This window comes from Bactrocera dorsalis, chromosome 1, assembly GCF_023373825.1.
Source record: "Bactrocera dorsalis isolate Fly_Bdor chromosome 1, ASM2337382v1, whole genome shotgun sequence".
Classification (NCBI taxonomy): domain Eukaryota; kingdom Metazoa; phylum Arthropoda; class Insecta; order Diptera; family Tephritidae; genus Bactrocera; species Bactrocera dorsalis.
The window spans coordinates 47578987-47601874 of record NC_064303.1 but is presented as its reverse complement, the minus strand read 5'-3'; the positions used below and the strand labels follow the sequence as shown (position 1 = coordinate 47601874).

General features: G+C 40.3%; 1 protein-coding gene across 1 annotated transcript in view; it reads right to left on the bottom strand.

Moving 5' to 3' along the window:
• The window catches only part of LOC125775367 (uncharacterized), a 915975-nt gene that overhangs the window by 544039 nt on the left and 349048 nt on the right, over positions 1-22888 (bottom strand). The gene's annotated exons all lie outside the window — the stretch shown is intronic.

Below are 22888 nucleotides of genomic sequence, written 5' to 3'. Positions count from 1 at the left end.
GACAGTTCTTCGAGACAACTCATTAGTTACAAGTGATAAATTAATTAATAAAGTTTATTAATAAAACCTAACCTGCTTAACTGGCGCCCAACTTACGGGAACGAACACAAAAATAAATCCTTATATAAAGGATATAAAATCGTGCCCACAAAAATTTAGTGATTTTAAACCAAAAAAAAAATCTTTATAAAAACGTTTATAATATCCTTAAAAAAAAAGAAGAACAAATGTGATTGAAATTTGTGTCCGCTTAAATAAATTTTGCGGTAGACGTGAACAAAATTATTCACTTAAAGTTTGATAAAAAAAGGAGGAAAACCAAAATATTTTACAAAATAAAAACTTTTGGATGAACTAAGTGAAAATTTGAGAAGACTGTGGATATTTAGAACTGCTCATTAAAAACAAAATAAAAAACGTTAAAAAAAAATCTGAAAATAACTATCTTGCAAAGTGTTAGTTAAATATCTAGTGATCAAATAAGAAGCTGAAAAAAGCAACGAAAATATTTGACAGCGGATGAACTGAGTGAAAATGAAAAAGTGTGTAATAAACAAAAGAACTTATAATTAACCTAAAAAGTTGCAAAAATTTAGAAACTCTAAAAACAAGGTGAGAATTTCAAAAAAAACACAAACCTCAATTTTGGGCATCAACGTATCATTGTATCAACAACAAAGTGGACAACTTTAATTAGCAGAAAACTACAATAGAACATCCGTGGTTGCCGTAAAATTCCAGAGGTTTCACAAACACGAATATTTATGACATTTAAGTGTAGATATATTCAGCATACCGTTTGTAAGCTTATTGTTGTCTAAATACAAAAAATGGATCAAAGTACTGTTATGAGTTTAGTTGAATCGGCGGTAGAAGTAGTCCATCAACATTTCAATAGACAGATTGCGGATTTAACTCGGACAATTCAGAGCATTTTACCTCAAAAAATAGAGGTAGCCAGCCCTGTAACGATTGTCGAAGGTGTACAAAGTACCCATACCGATCTGAGTTTAATCAAATCTCTACCAGAGTTTAGAGGTAAAATTTCAGAATATCCTGCATGGAGAGAAGCGGCGAAGTTCGCGTTAAGTTATTATAATGAAGGATCCGAGTCGTATTATATTGCGATGGGTATTTTACGCAACAAAATAACATCTGCAGCTAACGAAAATCTTAGTGCGTTTAACACGCTACTTAATTTTAAAGCAATAATCTCTAGACTAGATCAGTTATATGTAGACAAGACTCCTTCACATATTAGAAAATCAACTTAGAAAAATTTATCCAAAATCGCGGCAACTCACCTTTGCTTTGGCGACGACTTTGCGGTAGGTTGAATCGAAAAAGCGGTAAGAAAAACCTGGTTGTTTGCTGGAGAACCGTATATGCGCGCGGATGGTAATAAAAAGAGGGCCTGGCGCCGTCCGCCAGTTCCTTTTGTTGATTGTGTGTGGTGTCCTCATGTGTGGTGCGAAAGGTGTGGTGTAAAAGATGATGTGTTGAGTGTGGTGCGTAGTGTGGGAGGAAAGGAAATGATCCGCATGATGCCAATGTGTTGAGTATGGTGTGTGTAGTGTGGGGTGAAGATGTGTTGAGTATGGTGTGTATGTGTGGGGTGTAGTTATATTATATTAAGCGGATGGTCAGGTGCTCATTTAGCCATCCTGGCCCCCCTAGGCGATTGTTTAGCCTAGAAGGCGCTGCAACTGTTGCAGCGTTGCCACGACGCTGCTCAGACCCGTGGCTCGACGAGATGGTGGCCCAGGCTGTCGACGCCGCAATGATGTTGCGCTCCGCTGGGGTGCGGCACGAGCTGCGGGTTGGAATCGGGGTATGCGGCCGCGATGGATGGGTGGCCGATTCACTTTGCGTCCCGTGCTGCGATGTAGCAGCGTGTGATGCGGCCTGTGGCATATTTGACACAGCCCTCGTGACTCACACGCTGCAGTCCCATGGGTATGTGACAAGCAGCTATGGCAGTGCCCGTGGGCCTGGGCGACTTGCTGCCATTGCGCGGGTCGCATACCACGAAATATGCCACAATGGTGCAGGCGATGTGGGCGCCGACAGATGGGGCACCTTAGGGTCTCCGTGGTCCGTGATGGGGGTGGTGGTGGTCGAGTGCCACCACGAGGTGCGGATTGAGGGACCGCTGCAGACGCGGTTGCCGGTACCGGTGCCGGCGTTGTTGCCGGTGCAGTTGTCGGCGTCGTTGCCACCACAGTTCGGGGCGCTGGAGTAGGCACGGTGCGTGGCGCATTGGTAGCCCGAGCTGTTGGCGTGGTTGCGACTGGTGTATCTACATCCATGGTGATCTATGTATAAATGAGATTGTCAATTAGAAATCTAACATACAATTAGATATTGGCAATCGTGCCACGATATGTGGCATGAATGGGCCGCCGTATGGATCGACCATTTTTTGTTAGTTTTCTTTACGGTTTGTTATTTTTATGTACGGTTTGTTATCTTTATTTACGGTTTGTTATTTTCGGACGGTTGTTATTTTTTAACGGGTTGTTATTTGGTTCGTTTATTGTGTAGCGATAATACCGGTTGATTTCAGATTTGCGATCATCGGAAGTTGTCAGAAAGCATAGCTTCACGAGCGGTCGGGTTAGTGTTCCGTTTTCCGTACCGAGATCCACGACTCGTATGTGACCGTCGGAGCCATAATGTAGCTTTTCAATGCGGCCAAGCCGCCACTCGGTTAGGGGTAGACAATCATCGTGGATGAGGACACAGTCTCCAAGTTTAGGCGCCTGTTCGGGAGTCTTCCAGCGGTATCTTTTGTGGAGATCCTTTATATATTCGTCCTTCCATCGGCAGCTGAAATCATGATGGAGAATTTTAATTCGTTCCCATCGATTTAATAGAGATAGCGACTCCACGCCTGGCTCAGGAATGGCCAGGAGAATGGCTTCAATTCGATTTAATAGTGTCGTGAACTCTTCGTAATTGAATTTATAATTTCCAGCTACCCGTTTGAAATGGGATTTGAAGCTTTTTACAGCGGATTCCCATAAACCGCCCATATGAGGAGCGCTTGGGGGTATAAATTGCCAGTTGATACCTTGAGGGGCGTACTTTTGTACGATGTCGGGTGACACTTGTTTTAGGAAATCCACAAATTGCTTTTCTGTGGCTCGTTGAGCTCCAATGAACGTTTTGCCATTGTCGCTCATGTTCTTTGATGAGTTGCCACGTCGAGCGACGAAGCGAGCAAATGCCGCGAGAAAAGCCTCCGTCGTCAGATTACTACACAGCTCAAGGTGTACTGCCTTTGTCGTGAAACATACAAAGACAGCCACATAGCCTTTCATGAGAGTGGGAGACTTTAACATGGACGCCTTTACCTGGAAAGGCCCAGCAAAATCAACACCTTTTGTGGTGAAAGGCAGAGCGAAATTGCAGCGTTCCGGTGGAAGTGCTGCCATAATCTGCGTTCGCATCTTCTGCTTGTGCATAGTGCAAATCTTGCACGTGAAGATGCACTTCTTGATTTGCGGCTTAAGACGGGGGGTATAATACTTCTGGCGTACCATCTGTTGCATGAGACGATGTTCGGCGTGTAGCATTAAGGTGTGGATGTAGTGGAGGAATAATGTGGCAAATGGTGACCTCTCTGGAATTATTATGGGGTGGCGTTCATTGTATGTTAAGCTCGAATTAGCGAGCCGCCCATTGGCACGAAGCAGACCTTTCGTGTCCAGAAATGGGTTTAGAACTAAGAGTGAGCTCTTTTTATCAATCGGCTTCGATTCTCTTAGTACTGATATATCGCGGCTGAAGTAGCGCGCTTGAATGTATGCTATTAGTGCGACCTTTGCCTTTTGTAACTCAAGGTGCGTCACTGTGATGCATGGGGAATTATGTGATCCCTTGATTTGCTTTTGAGTTGCTCTATAAATTTGAACATATAAGCAACTACTCTGAGAGCTCTTGGAAACGATGAAAATCATTCAAGGATGTCGGTATCATCCAATAATGTGTGAAAGGTGGCGATTTTTCGACCTTCTGGTGCGATAATGTTGCGCATGGGGGATTGTGGCCAAGAATCAGGAGATTTTATCAATCATCGGGGCCATTCCACCAGAGGGTGGTAGTGGCAAGGTGCAGTGGCTTGCACCCTCTTGTACCTAGATCGGCATAATTGTAAGCACTGGCTACGTGACGCCAAGTGGCTGATCCCACTAGGTCAAGAATTTGAGACGTCCGGTTAGAAATATACGTCTTCCATGCATGTGGTGGTTTTTCCAACCAGGCTAGTACAATTTCGGAATCGGACCACATATAGAGTTTGCATTTTGTCATGTTTAAATGCATTTGCACCATGGCTACTAATTTTGAAATGTCATTCAGATTGTTTGCGAACTGGGACCATTTTTCTAAGCGAAGAGATTTCACTTGTTCGTCCCAGTCGGTTCCATCTAGCCATAATTCTTGTATTAAGATTTTCGCTTGGATCATAATTGGCGAAAGCCATCCTGCGGGGTCGAAAAGTTTTGCCACCGAGGATAAAATCTGTCTTTTCGTTATGGCTGATAATGCGGATATGGACTCCGTCGTGTATGAGAACTGGTCCGATATCGCATTCCATTGGATGCCTAGTGTTTTTGTTGTACTTTCCTTTTCGAATATAAGGAAATTTGTGTCCAACAAATTTTCGTTTGGAATATTTTTGAGTATATTTGGGTGATTTGCCGTAATCTTTTTTAATGGAAACCCTGCGGATTTGAGGGCTTTTATCACCTGTGATAAGGCCTCGTATGCTTGTGGAAGGGTGTGACTTCCAGACAGAATATCGTCTACATACGTTTGAGTTTTCAACACTTCAGTTGCCAGAGAAAATTCTGACTTTGTGTTGTCTGCCAATTCGTGGGGAGTTCGAATGGCTAAATATGGTGCACAGTTAATGCCAAATGTAACTGTTTTTAATTTGAAGTCGCGTAAAGGACTGGTGGGGGATCTTCGGAACATAATACGTTGAAAATCTTGGTCGTCTTTATGTACGCCTATTTGCCGATACATTTTTTCAACGTCCCCATTGAATACGTATTTGTATATACGCCAATTTAATATCAGAAGCATTAAATCTGGTTGGAGTGTGGGTCCCGTAAATAGAATATCATTTAGGGAATTCCCTGATTCCCTGCAGTAGTAAAGCCAGACAAAAAAACAACAAAAGTAAGAGTTGTTTTTAATACTTCGAGAACCACTAGCTCGAAGTATTAAAAACAACTCTTACTTTTGTTGTTTTTTTGTCTGGCTTTACTACTGCGTGATGTGGCAGATAAAAGGAGTAGTATTTGCCGTTGGCGATTTTCTCCCCTGGGTTTACTTCCTCCATGTGATCTAAATGGAGGTATTCTTCTAACACACCATCATATTCAGATTTGAGTTCGCCTTTTTTAAGTAGGTTTCTTTCCATACTTAGAAACTGCTGAATTGCAGAGGTGCGAGAGTGACCTAAGGCGAGTGTGTTAGGAAATTGTTGCTTAAGTGGTAGTCGTACGACGTACCGACCATTTTCTGATCTAGTAGTTGTGGCTTTGTAAAAATCCTCACAATACTGATCTTCAGGGGTTGTGACTGATATGGGGGGGAGTTCTTCTAGTTCCCAAAATTTTCTCAATTGTGAATTGAGATACTCATTTGAGACTTCCTCAACTTGAGTTGTCAAAGTTGTAACTGGTTCCGCAACTAGTCCACTTAGGACCCATCCGAAAATGATATTTTGCGCCAGAAGTGTTTTGCTAATTTTCTCAATACCTTCGAGAATAATTTGTGGTATGAGATCGCTGCCTAATAGAAGATCTATTTGAGCGGGGGTGTTGCAGTTGGGGTCTGCTAGCTTTAGGTGTGAAACCCTTTGCCAATGCTTGCTATTTATATGATAGCTTGGTAGCATGTTGGTTAATTGCGGTAAGACAATTGCTTCTGCTTGTATGCGCTTATCCGCTTTGGTGGAAAAGGGGGCAATGGGGCAGATTTTATTTGAGCTTTGAACAACTCTTCCGCCCATTCCCGTGATTTCAAAGTTGGCCAGTTTTGTTGGTAACTGTAGCCTGTTTTGTGCCCTAGACGCTATAAATGATCGTCGGGATCCTTGGTCTATTAAGGCTCTGAGTTTAAACAGTTCTCCTCGGTGTTCGATGGAGACAACTGCTGTGGGTAATAGTACCCTACTGTGATTTTCGCTATGTAGCGATTGGGTTTTTAACGCCTTTGAGTAGCATGGTGCTTCTTGGCAGTTTTCAGAATTTGTTGTTGCAACTAATCCTATTGCTCTTTTTACGTTTGCGCTGTTTGGGGGTGAGCTGGAAAAATTTGTTATATGTAACATTGAATGATGTCTTTTATGGCAGTAAACGCAATTAAATTTGCTTTCGCAATCTTTAAGCGTATGCGCATGTGACAGACAGTTGGTACATAATTTTTTCGTTCTTACGATAACATTCATTTTTTTTGAATTTTTCGCATAATTTTAGTTTGTGACCTCCTCTACAAAGTTCGCATGACGTTTGTTTATATTGTTCGGAAGAGAACGATAGATTTTTAAAAAAGTTTCTATTTGAATTATTGTGACTACTTGCTTGGGGTCTATTAAAGCTTTTATTGAGATCGTTTTGAACGTTTTTCGTTCTTACTAGCTTTTTATCTAGCCTTTCTGCAATTTCGTATTGGGTAGTAAGAAATTCTTTCATTTGCTGCCACGTTGGGCACTTTCTTCGCGATGAGAGCGATTGCTCCCACAAAAGTAACGATTTTTCTGGTAATGCAGCTGTGCATATATTTACCAGAATGGGGTCCCAATTATCTGTGGGAATATTTTGGGTCGATAAAATCGAAAACAATTGGAAACAGTGGATTGAAGTTTGATGAATTCTTCACTGGTTTCCTTTTGAATTTTTGGCAAGTTCATTAAAATTGTTATTTGCTTATCGACCAATATTCTGTCGTTTTCATAACGTGCTTTTAGAGCAAGCAAAATTAAAATTTTCGTCATTAAGAGCGAACTGTTTCACTATTACGCCTGCCTGACCTTTGGTTTTGTATCGGAGGTGATACAATTTCTGCGCTTGTGATAATTTAGGATGGTTTATGTACACAGCTGTAAGCATGTCCCGGAAGGACGGCCACTGTTCATAACCACCATGAAATATATCTGTGTCGCATACTGGCACTTTAAGGTGAATGCCTGAACTTGCCTCTTGTCTTTGTGGCAGCTCTACTCTCGGTTGTGGAGAAGGTGCAATTGCTCTTAATAGCTTTAGTTGATCAGAAATCATTGCCTTTGTGTCTTCGAACTGGTCTAGGCAGTGTTCATACTTGGTGTATGCCGAGGATTTAAAATTTTCCGCTAGATCTGAGTCGTCAGATTCTACGATTGCGTCATATGCCGCTTGGAGACGTGTCCAGAAATTGTCTAAATTATCTTTTTTTGATTTCTAAGACCGATTCAGAATTGTCTTGAATCGGTGAAGATGAAAATCGAGTGCAGTATCGTATCAAACTGTCACTCTCAGCAATGAATTTTGTATAAGAAATATCTTTACCCCTCTTTAGTTTTGTAGCACCTTGCTTTGAGCGTGTAGCTTCAGCAGGTGTACATGGGCTCTTTTCTTCTAAAACCATTTTTGGAACTTTTAGTGATTCTATTGCTTTAGATTCTTTTGAATCTGAGCTCATTTAGAAAATGTTTTGAAATAATTTAAAATGTCTAAGTGTAAACTAGACTGGTATATGTACAGAAATAGTTTTGTATATAATATATAGAAAAGAAAGCTCTTTTGTATGCAAGAGTTTCAAAGAGAATTAATAAACCAATGGCTTTTTGATAGCCGAACTTTCAAAATGTTTTTGTATATATGTATGTATATGTACTTAAATATTTGGACGCGAACTCTTTTGCTTAAATAAGAGTTTTGAACGATATGTTTAGACGTGAACTCTTTTATATAAATAAGAGTTTTCCAAATCACATAAAGAATATCGCTTAAATTTGATTTTATTATTTATTATTGACCGGAAATTTTTTATATGTTTATTTTTCTATGTATATTTGTTTTATATATGTTTTATGTCCAAATTTCCTATAGGGTATACCTATAGGTGGATATTTTATTTGTTATGTGCTAATGAGCGCTCGTATTAGAGGTCACTGCACTTTGTACATATGCATGCATATACATATGTATTACGCTTTTGGTTTTTTGCACAATCCTGCTTGTTTTTGTTGATCAAAAATCAAGGGGTATTGCGGGAAATATGCCAATGTGGACTTTGAATATCTTTTATACGCAATCCTGCTTGGTTTTGTTAGACGAAAACCAAGGGGTATCGCGGAATATATGCCAATGCGGACTTTGAAGCAGTGAGCGTATCTACATATGCGACGATGCTTATGTGCAAATTTTGTATTTTATAAAAATCCTTATTGTTATATTTATTGTTATATGATTGTACCCAATGTCGATTGGGTGTTTGTTCCAGTATATTGACTATATTTATATGCGCCCGTATGTGCATATATATATACGCGTGTATATATATATATGTATATATGTTTGTACGAAAAACACCGAAAAGAGAATTAACCGACCGCAGGTAATTTTCTCAAGTTCACTCTTTTTTCTATATATATATTTTTATATTGCATATACTTATACATGTATATGTATATACATATGTTCGCAGTGGTAAGAAGCCGCGAAAGGAGAATTTAATAATTTTTAATTGTAGATATATGTATGTATAAATATGAATTTGAGATATACTGATTTGAGAGAAAGAGCAAGTTATGCTCTTCGTATGTTATAGTGGTATAAGTGATATACATATGTATATGTATGTATGTAAGAAATAGAATTTTATTTGCGCAAATCTTTTTTTTCTTCTTATGATTGCCGTAGCTTATTTTAGGCAATCCTGCTTATACTTGAATAAGTATTTACCGGCAATCAATAATCCGCTATGTGCAGTACCAAACTGGTTTGTTTGCGGTTTCTCGGTTTCTCCCGGAAAATAAAGCGAATACCGAAAACAGCTTGGTAACGGTTTTCACTGCTTTTTTGACCGGAATTTTGGTCAAGCCGTAAATTTAATTTTATGAAATTAAATCATACATACATAGGTACATGTGTATAATACAAAAATTGAAAGTAACGATACACTCACTTTGCTTTCCTCCAGGGGCTTTTGGGGATAGTAAGAGGTATGGTAAGAGTTTACGTGCATGTGTATGTATGTGTGGGCCTTGTGCGTGTGCCTGTGCTGTCGCCTGTCTGTGCTTGTGCCTATCCTTCTCTTTCGTGTTTCTCCTGTGCTTGTGTTGCTGGCGCTGTAGCTGTGCTCATGTTTTGGTATGACTTTTTCTTGTTCGTAGGTTATGTCACTGCACTATCACTTTATATGCATATGTATGTATATCGCAGGTGTATGGTTCTTTTTACCCTGCTTTCTCTCTCTACACTGCACTTTTTGTCACCACACTCTTTTTCTTTTTTTTTCCTTTCTTTTTTTTTCCGCTTGTGGGTTAGATTTGAACCCACTAACACTTTACATACATATGCGTATTGTATGTATATGTTATTTGTTCACTGCACTTTTGCCGCCACACTTCGTTGGATTTGTTACAACACTTATGCACGTAATGTAGTTATGTATGTACATATGTATATGTATGTATATAATGTTGCCACCAACGGGTCTTGTCTAAACTATGTACATATGTATGTATGTCACCACCACCGTTGTCTTTGCACAATTTTTTTTAAAACACTTTCACTGTTTTTTTTTTTTTGGAACGAAGTTCCTTACGGCAGGCTTGCAGAAGATGGGATTTTGCTGCGGGAGCTAACTGAAAAAAAAGTGATAGTAAAAACCGTAAGAAATAACCCGTAAGAAATATCCGTAAGAAATAACCCGTAAGAAATAACCTGTAAGCTGTATCGCTAGTTATAGCCTACTTTTAGGTCTTGCAAAATAATTAGGCATGAAAATCTGTAACATTATTGTGTATGCAAATTATGCATAGAGCGCAACAGACTGCAAACTACATCTGCCAAATATTAAAATACAGACGTTCTTATGGACACTGTTATTTTGACAGCTACACGACTACACGACTGCAGGCCGACAGTTGTCGTTCCCGCTAACTTGAATATTTCCTATATTTGCCAACGGCAGTAGGACGACAGTAGAGTTGACAGTAGAATGGAAGATAGAAAGAGGAGGTAGAGTGGTGATGTCACTAATATGTAAAATGTAAAATTATTCACAGGTCTAACAAACTTGACGTTATTTTACAAATAAAAGCATAAAATAGCTCTATTATATCATTTGTAATAACAATTGATAATTTAAAACAAAAAAAAATTACCAATTTTTACTTATTTTTTGCATAAAAAAAATTTCACTTTGAACAAAATATTAAAATTTCATTGAAGTGAAAGGTATTAGTATGGCCACAACGATATTGTGTACATGCAAAATGGACAGCTGTGTTGTCTTGGTACATGCCGGCCATGCTGTCGCAGTCATTGTGTTCACCACCTGAGAATTCTGCATGCACTAAATACGTTAATGGGGAGTTGAATTGTTGCATATTTTTTGGCGCAGGCTTTGAGGAAATAACCCGTAAGAAAAAGACTGTAAGATCACTAGTTATAGCCTACCTTTAGGTTTTGCAAAATAATTAGGCATGAAAATCTGTAACATTATTGTGTATGCAAATTAGTTTTGAATGAAGTGCGGAACACATAGAGCGCGACAGACTGCAAACTACATCTGCCAAATATTAAAATACAGACGTTCTTACGGACACTGTTATTTTGACAGCTGCACGACTACACGACTGCAGGCCAACAGTTGTCGTTCCCGCTAACTTGAATATTTCCTGTATTTGCCAACGGCAGTAGGACGACAGTAGAGTTGACAGTAGAATGGAAGATAGAAAGAGGAGGTAGAGTGGTGATGTCACTAATATGTAAAATTATTCACAGCTCTAACAAACTTGACGTTATTTTACAAATAAAAGCATAAAATAGCTCTATTATAGCTCTATTACGAGTATATCATTTGTAATAACAATTGATAATTTAAAACAAAAAAAATATTTACCAATTTTTACTAATTTTTTGCATAAAAAAATTTCACATTGAACAAAATATTAAAATTTCATTGAAGTGAAAGGTATTAGTATGGCCACAACGATATTGTGTACATGCAAAATGGACAGCTGTGTTGTCTTGTGTACATGCCGGCCATTGTTATGTTGCTGCCTTCTTACGAATGTTCATGTATTATCATGTGGTATTTTTTTGCAAATTATATCGATTCTACATTATCCGAAGGAACTTCGTTCCTGCCTGGTGTCCCACGACAGCGCATTTCTTGTTTGTTGTTGTGTCACCTCACCACCGTTGTCTTTTGACCACTTGTAGAATTTGTTTTTTTTTTGTTAACTGTGACGCCTCACCACCATTGTCTTCCGACCACTTTTAAACCTTTTTTGTTTTTTTTGTTTGTTAACTGTGTCACGCCACTTTTTTTTTAACTGTGTCACGTCACTTTTTTGTTTTTTTTTGTTTGTAATTAGGTTATCGCGTTACCGTCACCGTTTTTTTTTTGTTTAAAGACTTGATGATTTTTCAAAAGTGCCGTCCGGTACGGCTCGAAGGACCATAGGAAAAAGTTATCAAAACTCGAGGCAACTCACCTTTGCTTTGGCGACGACTTTGCGGTAGGTTGAATCGAAAAAGCGGGAAGAAAAACCTGGTTGTTTGCTGGAGAACCGTATATGCGCGCGGATGGTAATAAAAAGAGGGCCTGGCGCCGTCCGCCAGTTCCTTTTGTTGATTGTGTGTGGTGTCCTCATGTGTGGTGCGAAAGGTGTGGTGTAAAAGATGATGTGTTGAGTGTGGTGCGTAGTGTGGGAGGAAAGGAAATGATCCGCATGATGCCAATGTGTTGAGTATGGTGTGTGTAGTGTGGGGTGAAGATGTGTTGAGTATGGTGTGTATGTGTGGGGTGTAGTTATATTATATTAAGCGGGGGGTCAGGTGCTCATTTAGCCACAACTCAACACGTTGAGGCAGGGAAAAATGTCTATAAACGAGTATTATGACGCGGTTGATAGGCAACTTACACTGATAGTGAACAAAAATATTATGACATACAGTGGCAATGAGGGGCTCACCAATGCATTCAACGAGAAGGCTAGGGAAAATGCGTTGAGAGTCTTCATTTCTGGCCTCAGACGTCCACTTTGTAACACTCTATTTTCAGCGAACCCATCAGACTTACCCAGCGCCCTTATTGAAAGATATCCATGCCATAATTGACACAAAAGCTGAACTCATTTTCCATAAAAATGGAAAAGAGGTTCTCAACTTTTTTCAGTGTCAACAAGTAAACATGACAATAGCAAAGACAAAAGAAATGCCTTGCAGTATAGAAACACTTATTAAACGTAACTTTAGTGCATTTGCGAATCCTAATAGATCACTTCCATATAACACAAACGTAATAGCAACAATAGATACTATATCCGACGATCCCATTTATTCAAGAAGCTACCCTTACCCAATATCCGCGGCAAATTTTATAAACAAGGAAATAGAATCTCTAATTAAAGATGGCATAATTAGAAAATCATACTCCCCCAATAATTCACCTGTTCATATAGTTTCGAAAAAGGTCTTAGACGATGAAGGGAAACAAAATTTAAGAATGGTCATCGATTGTCGAAAGCTAAATGAACAAACTACATCGGATAAATACCCGATCCCAGACACGCGTAATACTTTCAAATTTGGGAAAATCGAAATTGTGTATTGCGAGTGTCCTTAGAGAAAACCAATAAAGTACTTAGCTATGCTTATATCTAAAATATATTTCGAATGCAAGTTACTAGACCTTCTTCTTCTTAATTGGCGTAGACACCGCTTATGCGATTATAGCCGAGTTAACAACCGCGCGCCAGTCGTTTCTTCTTTTCGCTACGTGGCGCCAATTGGATATTCCAAGCGAGGCCAGGTCCTTCTCCACTTGGTCCTTCCAACGGAGTGGAGGTCTTCCTCTTCCTCTGCTTCCCACGGCGGGAACTGCGTCGAATACTTTCAGAGCGGGAGTGTTTTCGTCCATCCGGACAACATGAACTAGCCAGCGTAGCCGCTGTCTTTTAATTCGCTGAACTATGTCAATATCGTCGTATATCTCGTACAGCTCATCGTTCCATCGAATGCGACATTCGCCGTGGCCAAAGCGCAAAGGATCATAAATCTTTCGCAGAACTTTTCTCTCGAAAACTCGCAACGTCGACTCATCTGTTGTTGACATCGTCCAGGCCTCTGCACCATATAGCAGGACGGGAATTATGAGCGTCTTATAGAGTTTGGCTTTTGTTCGTCGAGAGAGGACTTTGCATTTCAATTGCCTACTCAGTCCGAAGTAGCACCTGTTGGCAAGAGTTATCCTGCGTTAAATTTCTAGGCTGACATTGTTGGTGGTGTTTACGCTGGTTCCAAGATAGACGAAATTATCTACAACTTCAAAGTTATGACTGTCTGACTGTTTGTTTGATGACAGGAGATATTTCGTCTTGCCCTCGTTCACTGCCAGACCCATTTCTTTTGCTTCCTTGTCCAGTCTGGAGAAAGCAGAACTAACGGCGCGGGTGTTGAGGCCGATGATATCAATATCATCGGCATACGCCAGGAGTTGTACACTCCTATAGAAGATGCCTTGTCTGAAACCTCGTTTGGTATCGAACGGCTCGGAGAGGTCCTTCCCGATCCTGACGGAGCTTTTCGTGTTGCTCAACGTCAGTTTACACAGCCGTATTAGTTTTGTGGGGATACCAAATTCAGACATCGCGGCATAAAGGCAGCTCCTTTTCGTGCTGTCGAAAGCAGCTTTGAAATCGACGAATAAGTGGTGAGTGTCGATTCTCCTTTCACGGGTCTTTTCCAAGATTTGGCGCATGGTGAATATCTGGTCGGTTGTTGATTTACCAGGTCTGAAGCCACACTGATAAGGTCCAATCAGTTTGTTGACGGTGGGCTTTAATCTCTCACACAATACGCTCGACAGAACCTTATATGCGATGTTGAGGAGGCTTATCCCAAGGTAGTTGGCGCAGATTGTGGGGTCTCCTTTTTCATGGATTGGGCAGGGCACACTTAGATTCCAATCGTTGGGCATGCTTTCGTCCGACCATATTTTGCAAAGAAGCTGATGCATGCTCCTTATCAGTTCTTCGCCGCCGTGTTTGAATAGCTCGGCCGGCAATCCATCGGCCCCTGCCGCTTTGTTGTTTTTCAGACGGAAAATTGCTATTCGAACTTCTTCATGATCGGGCAATGGAACGTCTGCTCCATCGTCATCGATTGGGGTATCGGGTTCGTCTTCTCCTGGTGTTGTGCGTTCACTGCCATTCAGCAGGTTGGAGAAGTGTTCCCTCCATAATTTAAGTATGTTCTGGGCATCGGTGGCTAGATCACCTTGGGGGGTTCTACAGAAGTATGCTCCGGTCTTGAAACCTTCTGTAAGCCGCCGCATTTTTTCGTAGAATTTTCGAGCATTACCCCTGTCGGCCAGCTTGTCAAGCTGCTCGTACTCACGCATTTCGCCCTCTTTCTTCTTCTGTCTGCAAATGCGTCTCGCTTCCCTCTTCAACTCTCGGTATCTATCCCATCCCGCACGTGTTGTGGTCGATCGTAACGTTGCGAGGTAGGCAGCCTGTTTTCTCTCCGCTGCGACACGGTACTCCTCGTCGTACCAGCTGTTCTTTTGCACTTTCCGAAAACCAATGGTTTCGGTTGCAGCTGTACGTAAGGAGTTTGAAATGCCGTCCCACAGTTCCCTTATACCGAGTTGTTGACCAGTGCTCTCAGAGAGCAGGAGTGCAAGCCGAGTAGAGAATCGTTCGGCTGTCTGTTGTTATTGCAGCTTCTCGACGTCGAACCTTCCTTGTGTTTGTTGGCGTGCGTCTTTTGCTGCACAGAGGCGGGTGCGAATCTTAGCTGCAACAAGATAGTGGTCCGAGTCGATGTTAGGACCTCGGAGCGCACGCACATCTAAAACACTGGAGACGTGTCTTCCGTCTATCACAACATGATCGATCTGGTTGGTAGTTTTTCGATCCGGAGATAGCCAGGTAGCTTGATGGATCTTCTTATGCTGGAATCTAGTATTACAGATAACCATATTTCGGGCCCCGGCGAAGTCGATCAGCCTCAACCCATTTGGGGAAGTTTCCTCGTGGAGGCTGAATTTACCGACCGTAGTACCAAAGATACCTTCTTTGCCCACCCTGGCGTTGAAGTTTACATCGTGACGGGGGCATTTCACATAAGTGCGCTCCAAGCACTCATAAAAGGCATCTTTGGTCACATCGTCCTTCTCTTCCGTCGGGGCGTGGGCGCAAATCAGCGATATGTTGAAGAACCTCGCTTTGATGCGGATTGTGGCTAGACGTTCATTCACCGCAGTGAATGATAGTACTCGGCGACGGAGTCTCTCTCCCACCACGAATCCCACACCAAACCTGCGCTCCTTTATATGGCCACTGTAGTAAATGTTACAAGGACCTACTCGTCTCTGTCCTTTTCCCGTCCATCGCATTTCTTGGACGGCGGTGATGTCAGCCTTTGTTTTCACGAGGACATCAACCAGCTGTACAGTGGCACCTTCCCAGTTAAGGGACCGGACATTCCAGGTGCATGCCCTCAATTCGTAGTCCTTATTTCGTTTGCCATGGTCGTCATCAAAAGGGGGGTCTCTCATCCGAGGCTGGTTATGACTATTCACTGGGGGTGTTTTTTACGTGGCGGGTCCCAAACACAGCGCACAACCCTATGCAGGGGATGTTTCGCCTTCTCACGTTAGCTCGCCTTCAAACGGATGTTCTTAGGCTACCCAGAGGATACTTGGTCAAAGACCGGAAGTCGTGAAATGCTTGAGTCACATGTAAAAGAATCGTTTCTGGCCACTCCCAAGTGAATGGCAATCAGAGAACTTTCCTCACTTGCGTGAACTTCTACACATGACTCCATTTTCCATCCTTACTAGACCTAGTTGATGGAAAAATGCATAGCGATCCAATGCTCACACTGTCGTCTGCTTCAGAAAAAAAATTTTGGTTCATCGGAACAACCAGTACTTCTGATTTCACTTAAGGCTCCTTGGGCAATTTGAACTCGCAAATATGATTTTGTGAACAATCCGACTAAAAAATATAGAGGTAATTTGATTGTTTGCTCTCGAGTAATATCCCTTACTTCGTCAATATAATGTACATTAAGAGGGTACTTGAATATTTCGTCCAATGGTGGACTTAGGTTGCAGAATATGGTAGTAAGGACAAATAAAATCACCCCGTTTGCAGGGAAAAAATAAATTAGTTCTATGATTTGCGATTTGAGTATTCATTTAAAATTAAAAAAACCTTATGATTTTTAGTAGGCTGCACTAATGTAATGTATGCACTAACATTACAGAAAGTGGTGCAAATTGGTGTTTGTATCGATCCATATCTGTAGATGACACGACGATTTCGCTCCAGGTGGTACATCCATCATAAGTAAATAAAGAACCCGTCAGCATTCATAAACCTTATAAAAGTTATACGAGATCCGCGTTAAGTGAAAGCTATGGCGTCTATTTGCCTTATTCGCTGTTGTGTTATAACTTTTGGTGGCTGGTATTGCACTAAGTTTAATATACTCATCTTCCAGCACGTTGAAAAAATTCATTTGACGGTGGAATTTTTTTCACGGTTGAAAGAAGTGCCGATTGGTTAACGCAAGGTCAGTATTTTTTAGGCACACATTTTGTCAAATTATTGAATTGGAATATTTATGAAGCCGCTAAAATTTCAAGCATGCTATGGCTCTGTGCATATGTATTTTCCATATTCCATTGCGTTCGCATATCTGTTCTCAGCATTATTAATGTAATATTTAACTTAAATTAATTAACTTAGGTCCTGCCAAATTGGCGTGACTCAAATGTACCATATTATATAATTTTTTCCTCTCTGTTACCTTTAACACTTACCTTTTGTAAATGAAATATGTATTTTAGGTTATTTATCAATTTATATCTTACAGCGCACACTGGTCGATTTCATAGGCCAAAAATAAAAAAATGAAGTTTGAAATTTACCTCAGTTTGTATAAAAGCTATTTCTTAAAATACCAATAAAACTAACTGTAAATACATATCCCATTCGTAGGGGCTACGAAAAACGCGAGAAGTGAGACAATAGAAACACGCGGACTGTGCAGTGCAAATAGCTTTAAAATTATCTCTTATAATAAATTAAATTTGCAGTATAAAATCGTGCTTAATCCCCATAAATCGAAATGTGTATTGAGAATAAAGGTATATGTTATATAACAAAGTAGTTTTTATATAATAATATATTGTTTTATTATTTTAAAACAATTGTTTATTAGAGCCCTTTTTAGTGCTATGTTTTTCATTATACATCGATTTCAGATATACAAAAAGTTGTGATCACAGTCTCACCCTCAAATGAATCAAGTTTGTTTATATTAGTTAATGTTTTCTAAGTCTACGCTATTGATTTCAGCTGCAACTTTTTGCAACTTTCTTTGTTATTCATGTTATTCTACCAGGCATGCGATTTTTTGTGTGTTTTTTTTATAATTTCTTGTATTTACGTGTGCATATTTTATTGTTTTTTATGTTTTTTTCATCATACATCTATGTATATATATAAAATAAGTCCGTATATGTACGTCGCCGAACTAATCATAAACGCGTCGTGCGATTTCAACCAAACTTACACACTATGCAGGCAGTGGTCCATATATGGTTTATATGAAGTTTGGTTGAAATTCGATAACGCATGTGTGTGCGGTGCGTATGTGAAGTGAGTGTGTTTTTCCGCAGGCTTTTTTTGTACCGCATACAGCATTCATTAGTATTGAATACATTTTGGTCGTTTGTGTATTGGAGACCATTGCACGGAGTGATGCAAATAGCAATTTGTTATCATTTTCTTGATCTTATCATAATCGATTTTTGAAAATATTAATTTCTTCCCATTTTTTGGTGAGTATTTTGATAAAAATAAATTAATTTTCGTTCTAATCATCGTTTTAATTTGAATATTTTGTTAAACAAAATTTAAAAAAAAAAAACAATGATTACTGGATATAAATTGTTTTGCTAAACAAGTGTTCTGATTGTTACAAGTGACATAATCACAAATTTGATATTTTGTGGAAAAAATTGACTGAATTTTTTTTGTTTAATGTCCGATCAGTGAGCTAAAAATTACTTGGATTTTTTGGCCAATTTTTAATTGAATTTTGTCACATTTTCAGCAGATTTTCGTGTCTTTTCGTCACTTTTTGGTGCTTTTCGAGTGCAGGCGATCTCGAACGTTTCATTTTCGCTTCTGAACGGTAAGACAAAAATTATTTCGATTTTTTGGCCAATTTTTAATTGAATTTTGACACACTTTCAGCTTTTCGAGTGCAGAATTTGCTGGATTTCATCAATTTATTACTGAAGTTCTTTATTATCTTTAGTTTAGTTTCTTCTAAAAATGCCACGAAGAGCAAGAGCTGACATTGGACGTCGGTCGCGTAGAACGCAAAATAGATCAAACGAAAGGGAAAATAAATCGCAAGAACAGCGAGAACTCGAGATTGCAAATACAAGGGAACGTGTTGCAAGATCGGGTTCAGATCGTAGGCCGACAGGTATTAATCAAAATGTTCAAACGCGTGCCGCACAAATCTACGTTAATGTTGTTTGTTTTTGTTGGTGCTGGATTTAGATATAATCACGCAATTGATTACAGTTTGCATAAGATTGTGGTTATGCACATAGAATTATGATGCGACAATATCAGGAAAATCATATTTTGAAATGTCGGAGACTCTTTCATCAATATGTCGTAGACATGTATGCAAAGATAGAAACAGAGCGTTTGAACTTTATTCAATTCAATCAACGGAAGTTGCGATCAGAAGAGTATATACATATCCCCGATGCAATCAATAATGATGGAAATGTTGACAATGTCTGACAAGTTGTTATTGACAAGTTGTTATTTTACCAGCAAGTTACACAGGCAGTCCAAGGCACATGCATGAATATGCACAAGATGCCTTTTGCTATGTTCGTTTGTATGGTCGACCAGATTTGTTTATTACATTTACATGTAATCCACAATGGGACGAAATCAAGCAATATTTATATGAAGGGCAATCTTCTACAGAACCGAAACCATTGGTTTTCGGAAAGTGCAAAAGAATAGCTGGTACGATGAGGAGTGCCGGGTCGCAGCGGAGAGAAAACAGGCTGCCTACATCGCAACGTTACGATCGACCACAACACGTGCGGGATGGGATAGATACCGAGAGTTGAAGAGGGAAGCGAGACGCATTTGCAGACAGAAGAAGAAAGAGGCCGAAATGTGTGAGTACGAAGAGCTTGATAAGCTGGCCGACAGGGGTAACGCTCGAAAATTCTACGAAAAAATGCGGCGGCTTACAGAAGGTTTCAAGACCGGAGCATACTCCTGTAGAACCCCCAAAGGTGATCTAGCCACCGATGCCCAGAACATACTTAGATTATGGAGGGAACACTTCTCCAACCTGCTGAATGGCAGTGAATGCACAACACCAGGAGAAAACGAACCCGATACCCCAATCGATGACGATGGAGCAGACGTTCCATTACCCGGCCATGAAGAAGTTCGAATAGCAATTGCCCGCCTGAAGAACAACAAAGCGGCAGGGGCCGACGGATTGCCGGCCGAGCTATTCAAACACGGCGGCGAAGAACTGATAAGGAGCATGCATCAGCTTCTTTGTAAAATATGGTCGGACGAAAGCATGCCCAACGATTGGAATCTAAGTGTGCTCTGCCCAATCCATATAAAAGGAGACCCCACAATCTGCGCCAACTACCGTGAGATAAGCCTCCTCAACATCGCGTACAAGGCTCTATCGAGCGTATTGTGTGAAATATTAAAGCCCACTGTCAACAAACTAATTGGACCTTATCAGTGTGGCTTCAGACCTGGTAAATCAACAACCGACCAGATATTCACCATGCGTCAAATCTTGGAAAAGACCCGTGAAAGAAGAATCGACACTCACCACCTATTCGTCGATTTCAAAGCTGCTTTCGACAGCACGAAAAGGAGCTGCCTTTATGCCGCGATGTCTGAATTTGGTATCCCCACAAAACTAATACGGCTGTGTAAACTGACGTTGAGCAACACGGAAAGCTCCGTCAGGATCGAGAAGGACCTCTCCGAGCCGTTCGATACCAAACGAGGTTTCAGACAAGGCGATTCCCTATCGTGCGACTTTTTCAACCTGCTTCTGGAGAAAATAGTTCGAGCTGCAGAACTCAACAGAGAAGGTACCATCTTCTACAAGAGTGTACAACTACTGGCGTATGCCGATAATATTGATATCATCGGCCTCGACAACCGCGCCGTTAGTTCTGCTTTCTCTACACTGGACAAGGAAGCAAAAGAAATGGGTCTGGCAGTGAACGAGGGCAAGACGAAATATCTCCTATCATTAAACAAACAGTCGTCGCACTCGCGACTTGGCTCTCACATCACTGTTGACAGTCATAACTTTGAAGTTGTAGATAATTTCGTCTCTCTTGGAACCAGCGTAAACACCACCAACAATGTCAGCCTAGAAATCCAACGCAGGATAACTCTTGCCTCTCTCGACAAACAAAAATCAAACTCTATAAGTCACTCATAATTCCCGTCCTGCTATATGGTGCAGAGGCTTGGACGATGTCAACAACGGATGAGTCGACGTTGCGAGTTTTCGAGAGAAAAGTTCTGCGAAAGATTTATGGTCCTTTGCGTGTTGGCCGCGGCGAATATCGCATTCGATGGAACGATAAGCTGTACGATATATACGACGACATTGACATAGTTCAGCGAATTAAAAGACAGCGGCTACGCTGGTTAAGTCATGTTGTCCGGATGGATGAAAACACTCCAGCTCTGAAAGTATTCGGCACAGTACCCGCCGGGGGAAGCAGAGGAAGAGGAAGACCTCCACTCCGTTGGAAGGACCAAGTGGAGAAGGACCTGGCTTCGCTTGGAATATCCAATTGTCGCCACGTAGCGAAAAGAAGAAACGACTGGCACGCGGTTGTTAACTCGGCTATAATCGCGTAAGCGGTGTCTACGCCAATTAAGAAGAAGAATCTTCTACAGACCGTCAGACAGAAGCTGAAGTCATTGATGGATTTTATTGTTACACATCAAGTTTTCGGCGAATTCGATGTTGGATGTATTCGGTGGAATGGCAAAAGAGAGGATTACCACATGCTCATATTTTGGTATGGTTAGTCAACAAAATAACAAGTGATCAAATAGATGACATCATCTCAGCAGAATTTCCTGATCAGGAAATCGATCCAGGTTTATTTGATGTTGTTACAAAAAGTATGATTCATAGGCCATGTGGTGTTCTAAATATTAATTGGCCATGTATGAAAGGTGGGAAATGCACGAAGCGGTATCCCAGAGATTTGATTTCCGAGACAATTAATGGAAAAGATGGTTACCCACTGTATCGCCAACGCTCAACAGATAATAATGGCAAATAAATAAATCTACGAGTCAATAATCTAGATATTACAGTTCATAATAGTTTTCGCCAATACTATCAAAAGCATTCAAAGCTCATATCAATGTAGAATATTGCAATTTTGCTAAATCGATTTAATATATCTGCAAGCATGTAAATAAAGGCAGCGACATGGCTATGTTTGGTGTTGCAGAGAACCGAAATGATGAAATAATACAATATCAAATGGGAAGGTATATCCGTAGCAATGAGGCAGTTTGGAGAATATTATCGTTCCCAATTCATGATCGAAATCCGACAGTTATTCATTTGTCAGTACATTTGCAAAAGGGACAACGTGCATATTTCACAGTTGATATTGTAGAGCGACCACATCAATTGTTTCGAATTGTGTCAAAATGATCAATTTGCTAAAACATTGCTTTATTCACAAGTACCAACATATTACACTTGGAATGCATCTGGAAAGAAATGGAACAGACGTAAGCAAGGAAGACTAGTTCAAGGTTATGCTGGCATTTTTGAAAGTGATGTCATTGGACGTATCTACACATTGCATCCCAGTCATGCTGAATGTTTTTATTTGCGTCTATTATTGATTCATGTTCGTGGGCCTACAACTTTTTTGAGTTTGAAAAGAGGTAACGGTGTCACACTTTTCGTCAAGCATGTCAGGAATTTCATTTACTGGAAGATGATAATCACTGGGATGAGACACTTAGGGATGCATTAGCAACAGGTTCTCCTCATCAAATATGAACATTATTTGCTATTATTATTGCAACATGTTTTCCATCTGATCCACTGCAATTATGGGAAAATTTTAAGGATTTTATGACCGAAGACATTTTGCATCGAAGGCGCCGAATAGCAGGAAATAACTATTTAATGATTACACTTGAAATGTTTAATGAGGCATTGATTATCATTGAAGATATTTGTTTGGTAATTGCAAATAAAGCATTGACACAATTGGGTTTGGCAGTTCCCAATCGACCAATGCATGATGCATTCAATCAAGAAATAAACCGTGAAAAACAATATGATTTGAATGAGTTGACCACATTTATAAACTTGAATTTGCGTAAATTGAATCCAGAATGGAGACACGCATGTGATACCATAATGGAATTAGTACGAAACGAAACTGGAGGAATGTTTTTTTTAGACGCTCTAGGAGGAACTGGCAAAACTTTTCTGATTTCCTTGCTATTAGCGACTATAAGATCACAAAGTAATATAGCATTGGCACTTGCATCATCTGCGAA